Source organism: Octopus bimaculoides, chromosome 3, assembly GCF_046866305.1.
Source record: "Octopus bimaculoides isolate indiv1 chromosome 3, ASM4686630v1, whole genome shotgun sequence".
NCBI lineage: Eukaryota > Metazoa > Mollusca > Cephalopoda > Octopoda > Octopodidae > Octopus > Octopus bimaculoides.
This window is the reverse complement of record NC_142930.1, coordinates 29,621,212-29,642,373: the sequence shown is the minus strand read 5'-3', so window position 1 is coordinate 29,642,373 and position 21,162 is coordinate 29,621,212.

Below are 21,162 nucleotides of genomic sequence, written 5' to 3'. Positions count from 1 at the left end.
CGAACCCGAAAGGATGTGTGGCGCCTTTCAACAGCACTTTGCTCGACTGTTCGGTGCGAGCGGTGGGTCAGAACGCAGGATGGACTTCACTGCCTACCTGACCGGCCTGCCGCGGGTCTCGGCGGGAGAGGCAGAGTGTTATGAGGGTCCCATCACAGCTGCTGAAGTAAGGGATGCTATGGCGGGCTGCGCGAGGGATAAGTCGCCTGGATTGGATGGTCTACCCTACGAGCTGTATTGTCAAATTCCAGACTTGTTTGGCGACCTCTTGGCATCAGTCTACTGCAACTGGCAACAAAACGGGAGAATTCCCGGTTTTGTGAGCCGAGGTGCAGTGACATTGCTGAAGAAAGACCCAAACAAGGGGAATTTTATAGATAATTTCAGGCCCATCACTCTGCTCAACGCAGATTTGAAAATTTTGGCCAAAGTAATAGCCGAGAGGTTGGCGCTTGTCATCGATAAACTGGTCGACAAGGCGCAAACATGCGCCGTGCCGGGCAGAAGCATCCATGACAACCTCCAACTCATGCGCTACATCATGGACAGGGTAGTTAAGGATCCTGGCATGGGTGGGGCGCTGATCAATTTAGATCAATCTAAAGCCTTCGATAGGGTCGACCATCGATACCTAGCGGCCGTCCTCAGGGCAGTTGGCTTTGGTCACGTCTTCCGCGGTTGGATCGCTGCCTTGTATAGCGGCATCCGATCGGTAATTCGGGTAAACGGTCACCTGTCAAAACCGTTCGACATCACGCGTTCGGTCCGTCAGGGATGTCCCCTGTCGGCGCTTCTGTATGTATTGACGCTCGAACCACTACTGCGGAAGCTGGCGACACTGAGGGGTATCCCACGAGAGCTGGGGTGCGGGACGAGCGTGTCTGCATATGCGGACGATGTGACCTCATAGTGTCGAGCGAAAAGCACGTCGAGATGCTAGGCGAGACACTTAAAGAATATGAAACGGTGACAGGAGCAAAAATTAACCCGGAAAAGTTAGTGGGTTTGTTTCTCGGCACCTGGAGAAGCAAGCCCATACCGTCCAACAGTGACTCCGTAGTGGGACGCTGGACGGACGGACCGGTTAAACTGCTCGGGGTCTGGTTCAGTCCGGACCTCCAAATGGATAAGAACTGGGACGAGATCACCAGTAGAGTGATCAAACTCAGCCAAACATGGGCTGAGAGAATGTTATCTCTAAAAGGCCGGGCGGAGGTGGCTAATGTGTATATCGCATCAGTCATCGATTACCGCCTGACCGTCGTGCCTTGTCCCGATGCCACCATCACGAAACTAGAACGCATACTTTTCCGCTTTCTGTGGAAGGGTGGCGTTCCGATGGTGAGGCGATCCATTTGCTGTCAACAACCGTTACATGGAAGACTGGGGATGCTGTGGTTAATGATGCGCAGACATGCGCTGAGACTGCGGCATCTCTGGAACTTCATTGACGACGGTGAACAGGTGTGGGCGCCGTTTGTGAGGCACGCCTTCCCACAGCTCGTCTCACTCACCGAACTGAAAACATGGATCAGGAAGAGACCGAAACTGGGCGATTGGCACCGCAAGTGTCGCCAAGCTCTACAACAGCTCTGCCGTCCGGGATCAAACTTGTGCAACTTCCAAACGACCAATGCGTTCTATAGATGCCTAGTGGAGGGGAGGTCTGACGACACTCTCGGGGCAAACCTGGGTGTCGACGAGAAATTCCTAACCCGCCTTTTCAAGAAGACGTTCGGGCCGGGGCCTATGGATAATTTCCAGAGATCCCTGGCTTGGCAATGCTATCGAGACGCACTACCAGTTCGAGAGAAGATCTACAGACACGGTTCGAAAACCACCGGACCGACCTGCCCGAGGTGCGGTCAGAGTGACGAAACCGTTCTGCACGCACTCATGCCGTGTCCAAATATTTCAGAGCTATGGACCTTCGTCGAACGGCTGTTGTCGCGTGTGGGACGAGCCCACTTATCAGCCGAGTCTATCATGAATATTGTTCCGCCACCTTCCTTTAAACGGGAAGGAAAAACGGTTTTTGTAACACTGATTGCTATGGCAAAAGAATGTGTGTGGTGGACGCGTTTGAAAGGTCTACAAACAAACACTTTCCTCTCTGATCAGTCCCTCGTCAACTTTTTCAAGTACCACTTGAAAAGGAGGATGAGGATAGAGAGGAAAGTGTTGTCGAATGAAAGTTTCAATAAAAAATGGGTAAATGTGGCAAGAATGGTAAGAATGAAAAACGACACCATTTTAAGCATAGACTTGTAACAAAAAGAGACAAAAAGAGAGAAGGTACTTACTTTCATGTACCTTAAAAAAAAAAAAAAGCCTGAGGTGACCGTGGTCTTTTCCGTAGGCTTTTCTCTCCACGGATAAACCTAATCTGTTCCCCGTTTTTTACATTGACTGTGATACACGATCCCTATTGATCGCCCCCTCCCCCACGTTTTTTTTTCTTCCCGCGATCCCTTTTGATCGAAATCCCCACCTTTTTTTTCCGCGATCCCTTTTGATCGAGATTATCCCCCACCCCCAAGAAAAGCTCTACTTTGTAATTTGTCCATTTTCTGTATTTAGCCCTGTGTGGCTATAATAAAAAGATATCTATCTGTCTATCTATCTATCTATCTATCTATCTATCTATCTATCTATCTATATATATATATATATATATATATATATCTACCAATCTATCTATATACATACATACATAAATACATACATATATATATATGTACAACCATCTATATTTCTGAGTACCTTAATTTTTTTCTATAATATAATTCCTGTACATCACCTCTAAACATTCCAATATATATATTATAGAAAAAAATTATATATTTAATCCTTTATATTGAACACTCAATATTTCATCTATTCAATAAGACATATTCCATATATTCAACAAGACATTCAATACTTTATTTCATAGTACCATCCATTTTTATTTTATATTATATATTGTATATTATATTATATATTGTATATTCCATATTCTATATACCACATAGGTTTTGCAGGAATATAAATAAAACATAAAGAACAGACAGTGTTGGAACTCTTTTAAACAAAATAATATATTCCTCTATACACAATCATACAAAAACCCCCTTTTTTTGTATTTAATTTTACTCGCATATATATATATATATATATATATATATATATATATATATATATATATATATATATGTATGTATGTATATATATATGTATGTATGTATATATATATTTGTCCCATCAACATCACTTGACAACCGATACTGGTGTGTTTACGTCCCCGTCACCTAGCGGTTCGTCGAGAGAGTCCGATAGAATAAGTACTAGGCTTACAAAGAATAATCCCCAGTTACGATTTGCTCGACTAAAGGCAGTGCTCCAGCATGACGCAGTCAAATGACTGAAACAAATAAAAGAATAAAAGAATAAAGAAATAAGAATAAAAATAAACAAGCTTTTGACGGTTTTATAAATATTTCAAAATTATGCTGCTATGATGCTAGGTGTTCCCATTATTTTATCCAGCTCCTTTTAGATTTCAGTACTATTCGATCTAATTAGAATTTTCCAAGATCTTCTAGGACCCTAAGTCCACACATTCTGACAAACCAGGACCATTTTTATGTAAATATATATTCATAAATATATATAAATATATGAATAATTTATATAAATATATGTATTTATAAATTTATATATGTAAAGATAAAAAATGTAAGTAATGTTCGTAGCCTCTTCAACATGGCTGTCCCTTCGAACGGAATTTACTTCGATTTTTTTAACCGCAAGAGGATATCTTCTCTAGCTGGGGAGCGAACTCCTACCACGTTCTACCGAGAGGACCAGCAGACCAGCCTGGTTTCGGGCTATTTCCGCCTCTCTTCAGTACTGGACACCTCGTTTGCTATAATTATATCTAAATACATGTATATATATTTGTATAAATATATATATATATATATCTCTGAGTGTTTGTGTATGTATGTATCTGTGTATTTGTGTATGTATGTATCTGAGTATTTGTGCGTTTATTTGAAACTGTGTATTTGTATATCTCCCTACATTTATACTCAAAAACAATAAAGAATTGTTTTTTTTTTCATTTGCAGTTTGTCTGCGGTAAAACTGATATACGGTATCAAGAGCAGCTCTACCTTTGGCAAAACACGCACCGAAACTATCAATTTCAAGAAAATGTTTACTGTTCGTAGAAAATATTTTAAAACATTTTTGCTGTCATTGATTTCTGTTGTCTTGATTCTTCTCTTATATTCTTTATACTTCTCTTTTAGTAGATGCCCTGTTCTGTATGTAACCTCATGCACACAAATACATACACATAGTTACGTAAGGAAGCACATACAAACACAGAAAGCGTCACACATACATGCGCGGTGACACACACATGGGCAGTGACATACACACATGCCCCACGACACACACACACACACACACACACACACACACACACACACACACACACATGCGTGGCGACCCACATACATCCATGAACACACATATACACATACACATATATATATAGTTTCACATTCCTAAATATTGCATTTAAATGTAGTAATGCATGTGTTTTTTTGTGTGTATGAGTAAGGGTGTGTGTGTATATGTATGTGTGCGTGCGTAAGCGTGTGTGTATGTGTGTATGTATGTGTGTTGTGCGTGCAGGCACCCGCACTTGTATGGACGATAGTGTCTGTATGTGGATAAAGACATTGTTATTCTAATTTGCAATTTCTTCCTTCGCGATGATAAAACTGAGAGGCATCGTGACTGTTGTTTAAATCTGTCAGCGATACGTCCAAGATGAATTAGAGTCTTATATTTATTGACAATTAGCTCTCTACTGCATAGTCGTTACCATCATCATCATCATCATCATCATCATCATCACCATCATCATCATCACCATCATCATCATCATCACCATCATCATCACTATCATCATCATCATCATCATCATCATCATCACCATCATCATCATCATCACCATCATCATCATCATCATCATCATCACCATCATCATCATCACCATCATCATCATCACCATCATCATCGTCATCATCACCATCATCATCATCACCATCATCATCATCATCATCATCATCACCATCATCATCATCACCATCATCATCATCATCACCATCATCATCATCATCATCATCATCATCATCATCACCATCATCATCATCATCACCATCGTCATCATCATCGTCAATGCAATCTTAAACATCATCGTCGTCTTAAGTATTGTGATGTACCAACACGCACATTGATACTCGTAGGATTATAATGTTACATGCAAAGAAAACTTCAATAAAAGACAACGTCGAATAAGGAAATGAAGATGAAAAATAAATACACATTCTTCAACTTAAAAAAATATTGGTTAAAACATTATGTTAGAATATTACTATTTTTAAATCTCAGAACGTGAGATAGTCAGCAACAGTACTTTGCAGTAAAGATTGTTTGCCAACATAACATGGCAGTCTTGGTTTAGGACGAATGTTGCTGTAATTGAGCCCCAGGAGACATCGTCTCCAGCTGGCTATACGACACGGTTTGTGTCCTTATATTTTCGAACAAGGGAATCTAGCATTCCCACTCAGCTCAAAACAAGATTTTTTAAAACATACATAATTGAGGTTTTAAACCACTATAAATAATGCATTTAAATGGAATAAGATGAGGTTTCAAACCCTCTTACTATTTAATCCTAACGAGGCTTTTCACCTCCTACTCATCAATATATCCATCATTATCTTCATTGTCGCTTATGGTCCCCTGCCTCGCCATTTCCCATACCTCATTCATGTGCAAAGCATATGTCATGTTAGGGCCACCCGGCCATATGCGACATTCCTCTTTTAATCTTTTCAGCTTTTCCCATCGAAAAACCTTATGACCTCCACAGCGATCTGTGGTGGCAATTCGGAATCCCGTGTGTAGGCTATATATACTGTCTCTTTGTGTTCCTTCACTATTTTCCACCTCCCGCCCTTGTAGACGAAGATTAGTAATTCTTCATCTTTAAGGGTAGGGGTCGTTTCCTCCACCTTCGGTGACACCAACGAAGGCTCTTCCCCTATCAGTGGCACAACTCCTTCGGGACATGCAGACGGTACATCATCGTCCCCCTGCAATGACCCGTTCTTCTTTCTTTTTTTCCCTTTTCTCGTGAATTCGAGAGAGTGGAGCTCTTCCGCTTTGTCCGGAGTCTCTCCCCCACATCCTGAAGCTTTAGGGTTCTTCGTCGGGCAACCATTGTTGCCCGCTTTCTTCCGTTTTAATCCTTGTTGGGTTGAGGAGGCTGAATACCCTTGCATTTAAGAGTCTGGGCCCGCTATCCCCCAGGCCCTGTCGGATGGAATCTTCAATCTAACCCACCTCGGTGCTTTGGGATAACCCATATTACCAGGCTCTTATTAATTTCTTCAGTACGACGGGAGGAACAGACTTTCGTTGCCCTCTAAGGCCTGGCTCGCAAAATTGCGAGCCTCCTCCGGGGTGTCAGTCAGCAACTACACCGTTGCATGCTTGACACCTGCGGGATATGTATTTCACAGAGGACAAATAATCTTTCAGTTCTTTTTCTATAGTTAGCTTTGGGAAGACGGTGATGGTATCAAGAAATTTAGAGTAAGTTCTAACCACTACCGTCCTCTCCTCCATATCTTTTAATCATTGCTTGGGTGTGATAATTTCGCCAAAACAGTCCGCCAAAAATTTAGACGGAATAAAAATAGAAGAAAACCAAGATAAAAGAGAAGGAAAAAAGCTGAAATTAAAATAATGAGAAAAAGAAGGAACTGAAATTTAGAAAGAAAGACAAAATGGTAGAAGGGAAAAAAAGAAAACAATGCACACAAATAGAACAGACAGGGAATCCTTGGCTCTGTATAATATTCCAGCCAGGTAAATCCAATAGTTGATTGTACTCCAGTTAGGTAAACACCACAGGGTATAACTTTTTTCTGGAGAAATACGCCCACCAGAATGTACAAGTTATTTGGCGAAAAAATGCCACACAGAATTTTACTCAAAAAAAGCTTTCAAATAAATTCTCAGTCCACCGTTATGGCGACTATAACACGCCGACCAATTACGACGAACGAGAAACACAATATTTTTGCTCGCCATAGCGAACAACAATTTAAAGTCACCAAGAGCAGATGAAATTGCCCCAGAGCTAGGCAGAAATTTACTGAAAAAAGAAAGCACACAATAAATTCCCACCCAGCTCGAAAGACAAAAAAAACAAGACAAAAAAAAAACACTCACCTTGACGACTTTCTTTTTGTTATTTTTTTTCTATTCACGGAACCAAAGCTCACGTCTTCTCTCTCTGGAAGCAACAGACCAACTAACGATGCATGCTCCGAAGTTAGCAAGCTACTTACCACACAGCGAAACCTGCGCCTATAAATTATTTTAATTTATTACCCTCATATTTGCGATAATATATATATATATATATATATATATATATATATATATATATATATATATATATATATATATATATATATATATGTTTGTGTGTGTCTGTCTGTGTATAAGTGTATATGTATGTCTTTGTGTATGTGTGTTTGTATGCCTGTGTCTGTAATAAATTACAAATCAATAATAGCTATAGTAATGTAAACAAATCGCTCACACTTACACGATATTTGTCTTTTGTTAATTCACCGAATTTGCTGTGGGATACTGCTTAAGGAGACTCCCTAATAGCGCTGGGTGTTAAAGCACTTGAAAGTCATAGACGGAGCAAGACAACTTGCCTCTGGTCGAATCCAAGGGAGGTAGATGTCGATATTTTGCCATTACTGTGTCTTCTCAATACCACATTAGAAGTGTTTGGAGTTTTAGGTGGAACATTTGCTATAATTTTACCTGAACTCTCTCTCTCGGTCTGCAGCTCTCTCTCTCTCTCTCTCTCTCTCTCTCTCTGTCTCTCTTTCTCTCCCTCTCTCTCTCTCTTTGCATACATACACGCACTGATGTATGCCTATAGTTAAGTATATAAATATATACATATGTGCACATACATACATGCGTGCATACATATATATATATATATATATATATATATATATATATATATATATATATATATATATATATATATATATATATATATATATATGTATATATATATATATATATATATATATATATATATAAATATATATGTATATATATATATATATATATATATATATATATATATATATATATATATATATACATATATATTTATATATATATATATATATATATATATATATATATATATATATATATATATATATATATATATATATATGCAATGTTAATTCTCTAAATGAAGTATTAACAGTAACTGCACGATAAAGTGTAGTATATTGCCACTTAAGTGTGGCTGACCCCTAGGGGTGGATGTTACTGTTGCTTTTAGCCCCAGGAGGACATCTCCTCCAGCTGGCTTATCGACACACGACTGTGTCCTGTTTGCCAAGGGAGTTATCCCTCTCACCACGGCCAGCAGCACGAACGTATCCGGATTTCAGGGTTATTTCCCTTCGTCGGCGTTCGACAGCCGATGACCTTGGTGAGAGAGAAAAACCTGGCAAATCTTATATCTTCTTTTCCAGTGGCATTCTTCACTGATATTGAAAAGGTGAAAACAAGCAATGTTAATTCTCTAAATGAAGTATTAACAGTAACTGCACGATAAAGTGTAGTATATTGCCACTTAAGTGTGGCTGACCCCTAGGGGTGGATGTTACTGTTGCTTTTAGCCCCAGGAGGACATCTCCTCCAGCTGGCTTATCGACACACGACTGTGTCCTGTTTGCCAAGGGAGTTATCCCTCTCACCACGGCCAGCAGCACGAACGTATCCGGATTTCAGGGTTATTTCCCTTCGTCGGCGTTCGACAGCCGATGACCTTGGTGAGAGAGAAAAACCTGGCAAATCTTATATCTTCTTTTCCAGTGGCATTCTTCACTGATATTGAAAAGGTGAAAACAAGCAATGTTAATTCTCTAAATGAAGTATTAACAGTAACTGCACGATAAAGTGTAGTATATTGCCACTTAAGTGTGGCTGACCCCTAGGGGTGGATGTTACTGTTGCTTTTAGCCCCAGGAGGACATCTCCTCCAGCTGGCTTATCGACACACGACTGTGTCCTGTTTGCCAAGGGAGTTATCCCTCTCACCACGGCCAGCAGCACGAACGTATCCGGATTTCAGGGTTATTTCCCTTCGTCGGCGTTCGACAGCCGATGACCTTGGTGAGAGAGAAAAACCTGGCAAATCTTATATCTTCTTTTCCAGTGGCATTCTTCACTGATATTGAAAAGGTGAAAACAAGCAATGTTAATTCTCTAAATGAAGTATTAACAGTAACTGCACGATAAAGTGTAGTATATTGCCACTTAAGTGTGGCTGACCCCTAGGGGTGGATGTTACTGTTGCTTTTAGCCCCAGGAGGACATCTCCTCCAGCTGGCTTATCGACACACGACTGTGTCCTGTTTGCCAAGGGAGTTATCCCTCTCACCACGGCCAGCAGCACGAACGTATCCGGATTTCAGGGTACATCCACCCCTAGGGGTCAGCCACACTTAAGTGGCAATATACTACACTTTATATATATATGTATATATATATATATATATATATATATATATATATATATATATATATATATATATATATATATATATATATATATATATATGTATATATATATATACGTAAAAATAAGGAGTGCGTAGCGTGACGTGAATAATATTTCCATATGTCAAATGCGTATAGTAACAATAAACAAACGGACGTAAAAACGTATACAAAATGAACTGAATGGACAGACGAACAGAGAACAAACACAGTGTCACCAATTCTTCATCAGTTATCGGCGAAAGTGTCGAGTGAAATTTGGTGCCCTTACTGAGAATATTGCATCCACCCTGGAAGCACCCAGTAAGAGAACATGCGACCAAAACGTAACAAACCAAAACAGACAAACAAGGATGAAGGAGGGACAACAAAAAGAAAACTAAAAAGAAACCGAAATAAACAGAATAGGGCCAGGCGAAGACAATAATGATAATAATAATAATAATAATGATGATGATGATATTAATAATAACAACAATAATAATAAAGATAATAATAATAATGATAATAATAATAATAATAATAATAATAATAATAATAATAATAAAGCCATGAACTGCTAACAAAACTTTACAACGATGTTTTGCAAAATCCTAGTTTGATGCCCTCTTGGCTAGTTAATGGTTTAACATTCCTGCTTCCAAAAAATGAGGAAACAAACGAACCAAAAAATTATCGCCCCATAACCTGCTTAACAACAATGTATAAGACGCTAACATCTGTCCTAACCGAGTACACCTATAGTTTTTTAATAGAAAGTAGCATATTCCCTAATGAGCAAAAGGGATGTAAACGTGGATCTTATGGTTGTAAAGATCAGCTACTCATCAATAAGATGATCTTAGAAGATTGTCACAAGCGACACAAAAACTTGTCAATAGCCTGGATAGACTATAAAAAGGCCTTTGATAGCCTACCACATAGCTGGATTAGGAAATGTCTGGAAATGTATAAAATAGCTCCTACTCTGCGAAACTTTTTATCTGTAAGTATGAGATCATGGAGAACCACACTGATGTTGAACAATGACAATGAATCTCTAAATGCTGGAGATGTAAGAATTTCATGTGGCATTTTCCAGGGTGACTCACTATCACCACTCCTCTTCTGTCTAGCCCCAATACCGCTCTCAAAATTGCTCAATGATGCACAGTATGGTTATAAAATATTTGATAAAAATATAAATCATCTCATTTACATGGATGATTTAAAGCTCTTTGCAAAAAATGACCAACAACTCAAAGGCCTACTAGCGATTGTTAAACAATTCAGTGATGACATCAGGATGCAATTTGGCCTTGATAAATGTGCAAAAGCTATCTTTATCAAAGGAAAAATGACAAATACATCTAATGTGAACCTTGACCAGCAAAATGTCATAAAAGAGTTAGAACCAGCGGAGAGCTACAAATACCTAGGGGTAATTGAAGGGGACAATATCAAGCACTCAGTGATGAGGGAAAGGATCAGAAGAGAATGTTATCGCAGGGTGAGAGCAATACTGAAGACAGAGCTGAACGCGAGAAACAGGATCGAAGCGATCAATGCTCTAGCCATACCAGTCGTGACTTACAGTTTCAACATCGTTAACTGGTCAATTACTGAAATATGTAATGTTGACAGAAAAATACGAAAACTGTTGACAATGCATAGAATGCACCACCCTAAGGCAGATATAGAACGTCTTTATCTGCCAAGAAAAGAGGGAGGTCGAGGACTACTACAGCTGGCATTATCAATGAAGGTAGCCACAATTGGCCTAGACACCTATATGAAAAACTCTGAGGACTGGATGCTAAAACTTGTCTTAAAATATGAAAGCAAGAAAGCATCTTACTCAGTAACAAAACAGGCAAAGGAATATCTAAGTGAATTCCAATTGCAACAAATTCAAGAATTAGACGAACTAGAAACACCTACAGAAAAAGCTAAGCGCTTGAAAACCCGTGCTAAAATTGCTGCCTTAGCTATTATGACTGAAAAATGGCATGGAAAACCTCTCAATGGCAAATACCCAAAGAGAGCGAATAATGCAGATATTGACAAAGCCCTTACCCACCAATGGTTAATGGCCTCTGGATTGAAATCAGAAACAGAGGGGTTTATCATAGCAGCCCAAGATCAATGCCTACCTACAAAGAACTACCAGGCCAACATATTAAAGAACGGCAGCTCCCCATTATGTCGTATATGCCAACAACAAAATGAGACCATCGATCATGTTGTCTCCATGTGCAGTCTGCTTGCGCCTACAGAGTATCTCAACAGGCATGATAGAGCTGCACAATATATTCACTGGGTAATATGCAAAAACCTGGACTTGCCCCATGATAAAAACTGGTGGGAACACAAACCACCCCCAGTACTTGAAAATGATCACATTGCACTCCTCTGGAACTTCACCATTCAAACTGACAGAAAGATAGACGCAAATAGGCCAGACATCATACTGAAAGACTTCAGACAAAAATCATGCCTCCTCATTGATATGACTGTCCCAATTGATATAAACGTATCTGTCAAGACCTACCAAAAACTGAGCAAATATAAAGATCTTGAAATAGAAATTAGCAAAATGTGGAATCTGAAGACGAAAACAATACCTATTGTCATAGGTGCCCTGGGAATGACAGCGAAACGGGCTGATTACTACCTAGCTCAGATACCAGGAAACCCCAAAATGGCTGAAGTCCAAAAGATAGTGCTCATGGGAACTGCCCATATCCTACGTAAAATACTGTCTATGTGATCTCAAATTTTAAAGCAAACATAATTTTCTTATGGTTTCTTAAACATTCACTTGAACAAAACTGTACAAATCCAAATATATGGTACCCTAGGCATAACACCTACATGAACTTCTAACTTGTTGTCTCTTGAGGTCTCTGGGTGAGACTTGGATCCAACTTGTACAAATGCAAAACAAAAGTCAAACATAAAATAATAATAATAATAATAATGGATCCAACTTGTACAAATGCAAAACAAAAGTCAAACATAAAATAATAATAATAATAATAATAATAATAATAATAATATTAATAATAATAATAATAATAATAATAATAATAATAATAATAATAATAATAAGATCATGAAGAAAAAAAAATGCTTTCTCATTGATGTATCAATACCAGCAGATGACAACGTTTCTCTAAAAGAAATGGAAAAACTTTCAAAATACAAAAACCTGGAAATAGAGATAACTCGAATGTAGCATCTAAAAACAGAAACAATTCCTATCATAGTAGGTGCCTTAGGTATAATAAATAGAAATTCAGACAAATACATAACAAAACACTAGGACTTACAAATATATATAACATACAGAAAATTGCACTACTGGGTACTGCACAAATTCTACGCAGAACACTTTCAATACAGTAAACATAAGAGCACCACTGCAAACCACAGCACATACCCAAGGCGCACAGAGCTGCGCTCGGTAGTGAAGTGAAAGCACGTTAAAAAAATAAAACTACTGAACAATAATAATAATAATGATTATATATATATATATATATATATATATATATATATATATATATATATATATATATATAAATGAGAATGTGTGTCTGTCTGTCTGTCTGTCTGTGTGTGTGAATCCCTAAAACTCGAGAACTACGCAACCAATTTCATTCAAATTTTACACATGCCTTACTTAGGGTTCCCGTTGTGTTTTAGTCAGAATTTTAACTTCTTGCAGAGTTCGAGCACACGGCAACATAATATCTCCTCCACTATTTAAGTATTACGTGTCAAAAGTGAAACAAAAACACTCATGTCAAATACTTTCACTTTAAAAATGAAACTATTCCACTAACTGAAACAATCACATTTCGATACTGTAATGACAGATACTTTCACAGTGAGAGAAATAGAGAGACAGAAAGAGAGAGAGAGAGAGATGTATATGTATACATATACATGTATATGTACACCATTTCGATACTGTAATGACAGATACTTTCGGAGAGAGAGAAAGAGAGAAAGAGAGAGAGAGAGAGAGAGAGAGAGAGAGAGAGAGAGAGAGAGAGAGAGAGAGAGATGTATATGTATACATATAGATGTATATGTATACGTACATGTATAGATATAGAGAGAGAGAAAGAGAGAGAGAGAGAGAGATGTATATATATACATATAGATGTATATGTACACGTATATGCATATATATATATATATATATATATATATATATATATATATATAGATCTATATGCATACATGTATATGTATACATATGTGTAGATGTATATATATATATATATATATATATATATATATATATATATATATATATATAGATCTATATGCATACATGTATATGTATACATATGTGTAGATGTATATATATATATATATATATAGATGTACATGTAATATGTACATATATACATATATACATGCATACAGATATCTATACATATATACACCCATCACACACACATACACATGCACACAAACACACACATTAGTCATTTGTTTTCTTATCCAAAACTACGTCAAAAGTACTGAATGGATCTTTATGAAATTTGGAAATTATATTCTTTGCATAACGGCCACAACTCCCATGAAAATTCATATATTTTTGATGTTGATGAAATTTTAACCCCAACATAACAGATGAGCATTATTTGTAATTCAACGGTACAACAGTGTAAGACTACCCTTTCAGATATACTTACATTGTGATTTCTGCAATGTGGTGCATAAATTGTCAAGTAAATGAGACGCATCTTTGCCTCCACTGATTCACTTGCAAAGTGTTGAGTAAAATTATTTCGTTGCAGACCTCCGGCCATTTTGTTCTGTTGTTAATTCTGTAGATGACCTCAAACACAAAGTCTTTCCCAACTTTAAACAAAACTACCAAAATCACAATTGGCTATGTGAAAGAGCAATATTAGCTCCAAAAAACGTAGCTGTTACAAAAATTAATCAACACCTGATGCATTCTCTTCCCGGCAATCTTCAAACTTACAAGTCTGTTGATACAGTTCCAGATACAAATGAAGTGGTGAACTATCCTCCTGAATTTCTCAATTCGTTGGAGCCTCCAGGACTACCTCCCCACATATTATCACTTAAAGTTGGAACGTCTGTTATGCTGCTCCGCAATCTGGAACCATCAAGACTTTGCAATGGAACACGACTCGTGATAAAGAAAATGATGTCACATGTTATCGAGGCTACCATTCTTTCTGGATGTGCAAAAGGGGATGACGTCTTTATTCCAAGAATTCCTCCTACTCCATCAGGAGCAGACATTCCTTTTACATTCAGAAGACTAAAATTCCCCCTTCGTGTGACTTTTGCCATGTCCATAAACAAATCTCAGGGTCAAACACTGTCTGTAGCTGGTCTTCTCTTGGAAGAGCCCTGCTTCTCACATGGACAACTGTATGTTGGCTGCTCAAGAGTGGACAGCAAAAAAACCTATTTGTATATGCTCCACAAGGGAAAACAAGGAACGTTGTTTCCAACGAGGTGTTATAACCACAACAACAAGAAAGTATGTACATGATCACCTTCTTTTACGAAACTTCATTGACTTTCATATATTTATATTGATATACATATATATACGTGTGTTTGGGTGCGTGTGTGTATATACATCTCTGTATATAAAGATGATGCGTAGTCTAGACGGCGTTTTTAGATTTTATTATTCTCTTTAACCCGGGCAACGCCGGGTATTTCTGCTAGTATATATATATATATATATATATATATATATATATATATATATATATATATATAGTTGAAATTTACAGAAAATCAAAAGGCGGAAACAGGTGTATAAACAACAAGCAGGTGTATTAGCTTGATGTTCGGGAAGGTGAGAAAGTATTTTACGTTTCGACCTCGCGTTCTGCAACAGAAAGGAGCCCGAAGGAATAAACAGAGTGAGAAAAAAAATTGTGGATTTAGCAGTCAATCATGGCGACTGAATGCACAGACGAACGGAGAACAAACGCAGAATGTCACCAGTTTATCATCAGTTACCGGCCATAGTGTAGAGCGCAATTTGGTCCCCTTATTGATAATATTGCTTACACTCGGGAGTCACCCAGCAAGAGAACTTGCGAGCAAAACATAACAAAAGAAGATGAACGAAGATGAACGAGGGAGAAAAAGCATAAACAAACTAAAAAGAAACCGAAGTAAACAGAATAGGGCCTTAGGGCCAAGCAAAGAGAAGAATGATAATAATATTCACGTAACGCAGTGCACTCCTTATTTTCACCAACATATATATATATATTTACATGAGCGTAGGTGTGTGAATGTATGTGAGTGTAATTTTGTCTCCTTTAACGAGTGAATAAAAGTCTTCTAAGTATTCAATTTGGAATAAATGAAATAAACTTTAATTCATTATTAGTTGATCACTTTGGAGTACTTAAAATTGAAGCTGTTCCGATAAGGTCAGATAAATTAAATTAACAACTCTAAGCTGCTCGCAATTAATTGGCTACTATAACAACGCTTCTCCTACGCATGCAAAACAGCTCTTCGTAATAGACACGCTAGAGAATCAACCACTCAGCTCGCAGCATCTTTTCCTGAACAATGAGCCCTAACCTAGAAATATTGAAATACAATTTAGAAATATTGAAATACAATTTAGAAATATTGAAATACAATTTAGAAATATTGAAATACAATTTAGAAATATTGAAATACAATTTAGAAATATTGAAATACAATTTAGAAATATTGAAATACAATTTAGAAATATTGAAATACAATTTAGAAATATTAACCATCGACCAAAATCATTTCCTGTAACTCGCATTGTTTTAGATTTTAAATTTCATAAACGTGTGTGAGTGCATGTTATTTTGGTAGTTCACAATAACTGTTTAATGACTGTTATAATATTCATATATATGTTTGTGTGTGTGTGTGTGTGTGTATGTGTGTGCATGTGTATGTATGTATACATATATATATATATATATATATATATATATATATATATATATATATATATATATATATATATATATATATATATATATTATGGTCCCTGTTAATGTATAAGTTTTCATTTATGTGAGATAACTACATCATTAGAGCGTTTAGCTCATATTTCTAGCAATGTAGGTGTTTCCTAACACTCTAGTCACATGTATTGATATTTGTAATTTTACTTTTTGGTGAGACATTACAAACTGCTGCTTATTATAATTTTCTACTTTCACAATAGCGAATCGCTACATCATTCAATTATTTAGATGACGAAAACATAAATAGTAATGGTGAATTGAGTCCGGAAAGAGTCGAACGGTCAAGCGGTCTTAATTGATGTGGCATTAGAAATTGCCGAATGCTTGGTCAGCACTTTATGGTCCCTGTTAGTGTATATGTTTTCGTTCATGTGCGCTAACTACACCATTAGAGTTTAGCAATTATTTCTAGTAATATACGTGTTTCCTAACACCCTAGTCACATTTAGTGGCATAGGCTCGAAACGTGTGTATGTATATATATATATATATATATATATATATATATGGGAGAATATACAAAAAATAACAACAGACGAGGACAGGTGGTGTAAATAACAAAAGTATATATTAGTATGACGCTCGGGAATACGGAAAGTCTTTTATCCGGATTTCAGGGTTATTTCCCTTCGTCGGCGTTCGACAGCCGATGACCATATATATATATATGTGTGTGTGTGTGTATTTGTGCGTGGGTGTTTTTTGTGATTGTCGCACCGCCATCGGTTGACAACCGATACTGGTGTGTTCACGTCCCCGTAATTTAGCAGTTATGCAAAAGAGACAGATAGAATAAGTACTAGGCTTACAAAGAATAAATACTGAGATCGATTTCTTCGATTTCTTCGATTAACACTGTTTAAGGCAGTGCTCCAGCATGGCCGCAGTCAAATGACTGAAACAACTGACCATAAGTATCGATACATACGCATATACATACATACATACATATATACATACATATATATATATATATATATATATATATATATATATATATATATATATATATATATATTTGCATTTTGTTCCCTTGAAGAACTTTTAGTCAAACTATTCGACCCCAGTGCTTATTTTGAATGCCAGGTATTTATTTTATCGTTCTCTACTGCCATACTGCTAAGTTACAGGGACATAAACACACCATCACTGGTTGTCAAGCAGCGCTGACACATGCAACTGTGCATCCTTAAGTGAATGTGTTTAATTGAGTGTGTAGAAGTTTAGTTTGTAGATAACTGTAAATGAATATGGATGCTGCCTTTCACCATTATGTGCACTGTAGTGGAAGCTTTTTTCCGGAAAAAATAGATAATGGAATACAAGACTGCCCACTTGCCAATGGCCAAAATATTAAACACAAGGTTTTTCTAAAGGAGTAAGCTTAAGAAATGTATTAAGTTATTTTCAGGGATGATATATTTTGGAACCCGTTATAATTTAAAAGGAAAACATATCGTTATGCATAATTTTATAGAACAAATTCTAACCCAAGCTTATGATCACAAAATATAAATAATGTGTAATGAATATTCAATGTACATTTAAGAGACAATAACGAAGTATGATAGTGTCATAAAGCAGACAACACCGTCATAAACAATAGTTTGTTTACACTTTAGCGCGTAATTCCACACAATTAAAACTAGTAGACGCTACCAGTGTCAGACGACAAAGAATCTGTCATAGTAAACATATGATATTAGCAGTAAAAATGGCGAAAAGCTTGATAACGTCAGCGTTCTATTTGAAACAGTATGAGACTAGACAATGCGGTAGAAATAATAACATTAAAGTGTATCAAAATTGGGTAACTGATAAGAATTAAGTCTGCTATACGTATGAAATGTTAGCAACAACTTTGTTGTTGTGATGTGGCACAACAACTTCTATATCGCACATTTGTGCCGATGTTTTAAATTGAAATGCTGATAAAACATAATCAGCTGAATTCTGTTGTTGTTGGAGTTCATTAGTAGTTAACTTTTGTGAGGATATTCGAAAGAGGTTCTGTTTGGAAATGCGTAGTTGGTGAAATTTTGTAAGATCTTTGTGAGCGTGTCTAATGAGATACATATAAAGAATATGACTATTTTCCCTGACGATATCCTTGTGAATGAGAGAAATGATACAGATTGCTTCTCCGTTACTTTTCATCATAAGAACACGATTTTCAAAGGCTTCCAAGGCTCAAGACTCAAAATAATATAGATATGAAAAGCATCAGTTCTTTGGTTATATATTTATAGCATTTCCTTCGTGCTAGAGAGACAACCTCCTATTTGCAAGTAGAATATTGTCTAGAAAACGATTCCATACTTGAAAATGAAATAACGGAACAAGCTGAACTTCATACACAAATATACAGAAGTGCCTTCCACATATATTCAGCCAATGATATCACGTCATGGTTGTGGTGATTTGATGTCAAACATGAAGTGTCTTTAGTTGTCTGTGCAATACACGCACCAAAAGCAGTATGCAGAACATTCTAGAAATTTCTACTATCTGTTATAAATAGGACATATTCAAATGTTTTTTTAATGATTGTCCTAATGTATATATATAGCTGAACATATATATATGTTCGGCTATATATATTATAATGTTCCGTCTACTTCAGACATGTAACATGACAACTTTCTTGTAATTTCAATTAACAATCACCTATTTCTCTCTTTCATGCATATTTAGTTAGCATAAATGAGATACTGGAAAAGCAACATATATATACGTATCTATGAATTTATTAGCTAAATTTCAGAAATGCAGCATGTACTTCGAGTTTTTTGTTTTGTAATAAATTCTAATTTCAAGCTGAACATGTTCTTCTGTGGTCCATCAACTCCTACATGTAAGCCATCATTGGAATGTGAATAATATATATATTAGGTCATCAAGTATGAAATTTGTAAATAAGAAAGAGTTTGCTAATGTTTTATAAATACAAGGAATAGTTTTTTCATCAAAATATGTACCCATATTGTCAATACACATTTGTCATTTCGACGGTAGCTTGTCCAGTTCAGAACTGTAAAATCCTGGCAATCCAGACTCAATAAAATCTTGGAAGACCTGTTTTACAGGATTGTCAGAATTAATTTTTTTCCTATCAAAAACTTATCCAAATTCTTGAAGAAGTGGTAGTCAGCGGGGACAAGATCAGGTGAGTACCGTGGATGATTGAGAACTTCCAACTCCAATTCCTGTAGTTTCGCCAATGTCATTTTGCGATGTGTGGTCTGGCGTTGTCTTCCAATAAAATAGAGTGGATCCGTTGACTAATCTAGGCTGTCTTTTTTTTTGTACGTTTCTGCATCATTTAGTCCAGTTGGCTGCAGTATACTTTGGCCGTGATTGATGAGCCAGGTTTAATGAAATCATAATGGTTCGCACCTGCGCCAGACCACCAGACACACCATTATCTTCTTCTTTTGATGAATTTTACTTTTTGGACTTTGTTTCGGGGATTCGTCTTTGTCCAACCATTGTGCTCAACGTTTACGGTCGTTGTATTGGATCCATTTCTCATCACATGTTACAATTCGATTCCAAATGATTCAGTTTTGTGACGAGAAAGTAGCATAATGCAGGATTTCAAACGTTGCTGTTTTCCGATTTTCATTGAGTTCATGTGGAGCCCACTTACCCAACTTTTTCACTTTACCGATTTGAACTAGGTGAGTCAATACAGTTTGCTTGCTAACACCAAACAACAACAATAATTCACGGGCACTTTGAGATGGATCTGACTCGACAGTGGCCTTCAGTTCGTCATTATCCACATTTGTATCCACCTTTGATTCTAGCAAAAAAAAAAAAAAAAAAAAAAAAATGATCTATAAGTACTTTATAAAACACAAAATGTGTAACAATAAATAAATAGATGTGACATCTTTCTAACAAAAAACTAAAGATTGCCAAAATATAATAATGGCGCAAAATGATCATCTGTTAAAGTTTATCATATACCTTACTACAAATTTAATACTTGACGACCAAATATGTTGATTCCAATACAGAGTGTAATATCATATCTTGTTGACTTGAAAAAACACACACCTCTCATTATAAGGAATAAGCCTTAATTTCAAACCTAGCTCGAATCGACAAAATCATTATAATCAGCACATTTTAATATCTTTTTCACTTCTAATATTTGATGACTGTTTCATATCTTATTCATCTCTTCACGTTATAATTGGTTATTCCAACGTGATAGTGCCTTAGGTCTCATATGTTACAGGTATTTAGAGGTGATAGGACAAGTCGACAAACAACTGAAAGATGTTGGTTTCTATTCGTATGAATGTACTGCTTCGCACATGCACACATACATGCGCATACACACACACACAAACATGCGCACACACAAACATGCGCACACACAAACATGCGCACACACAAACATGCACACACACAAACATGCACACACACAAACATGCGCACACACAAACAT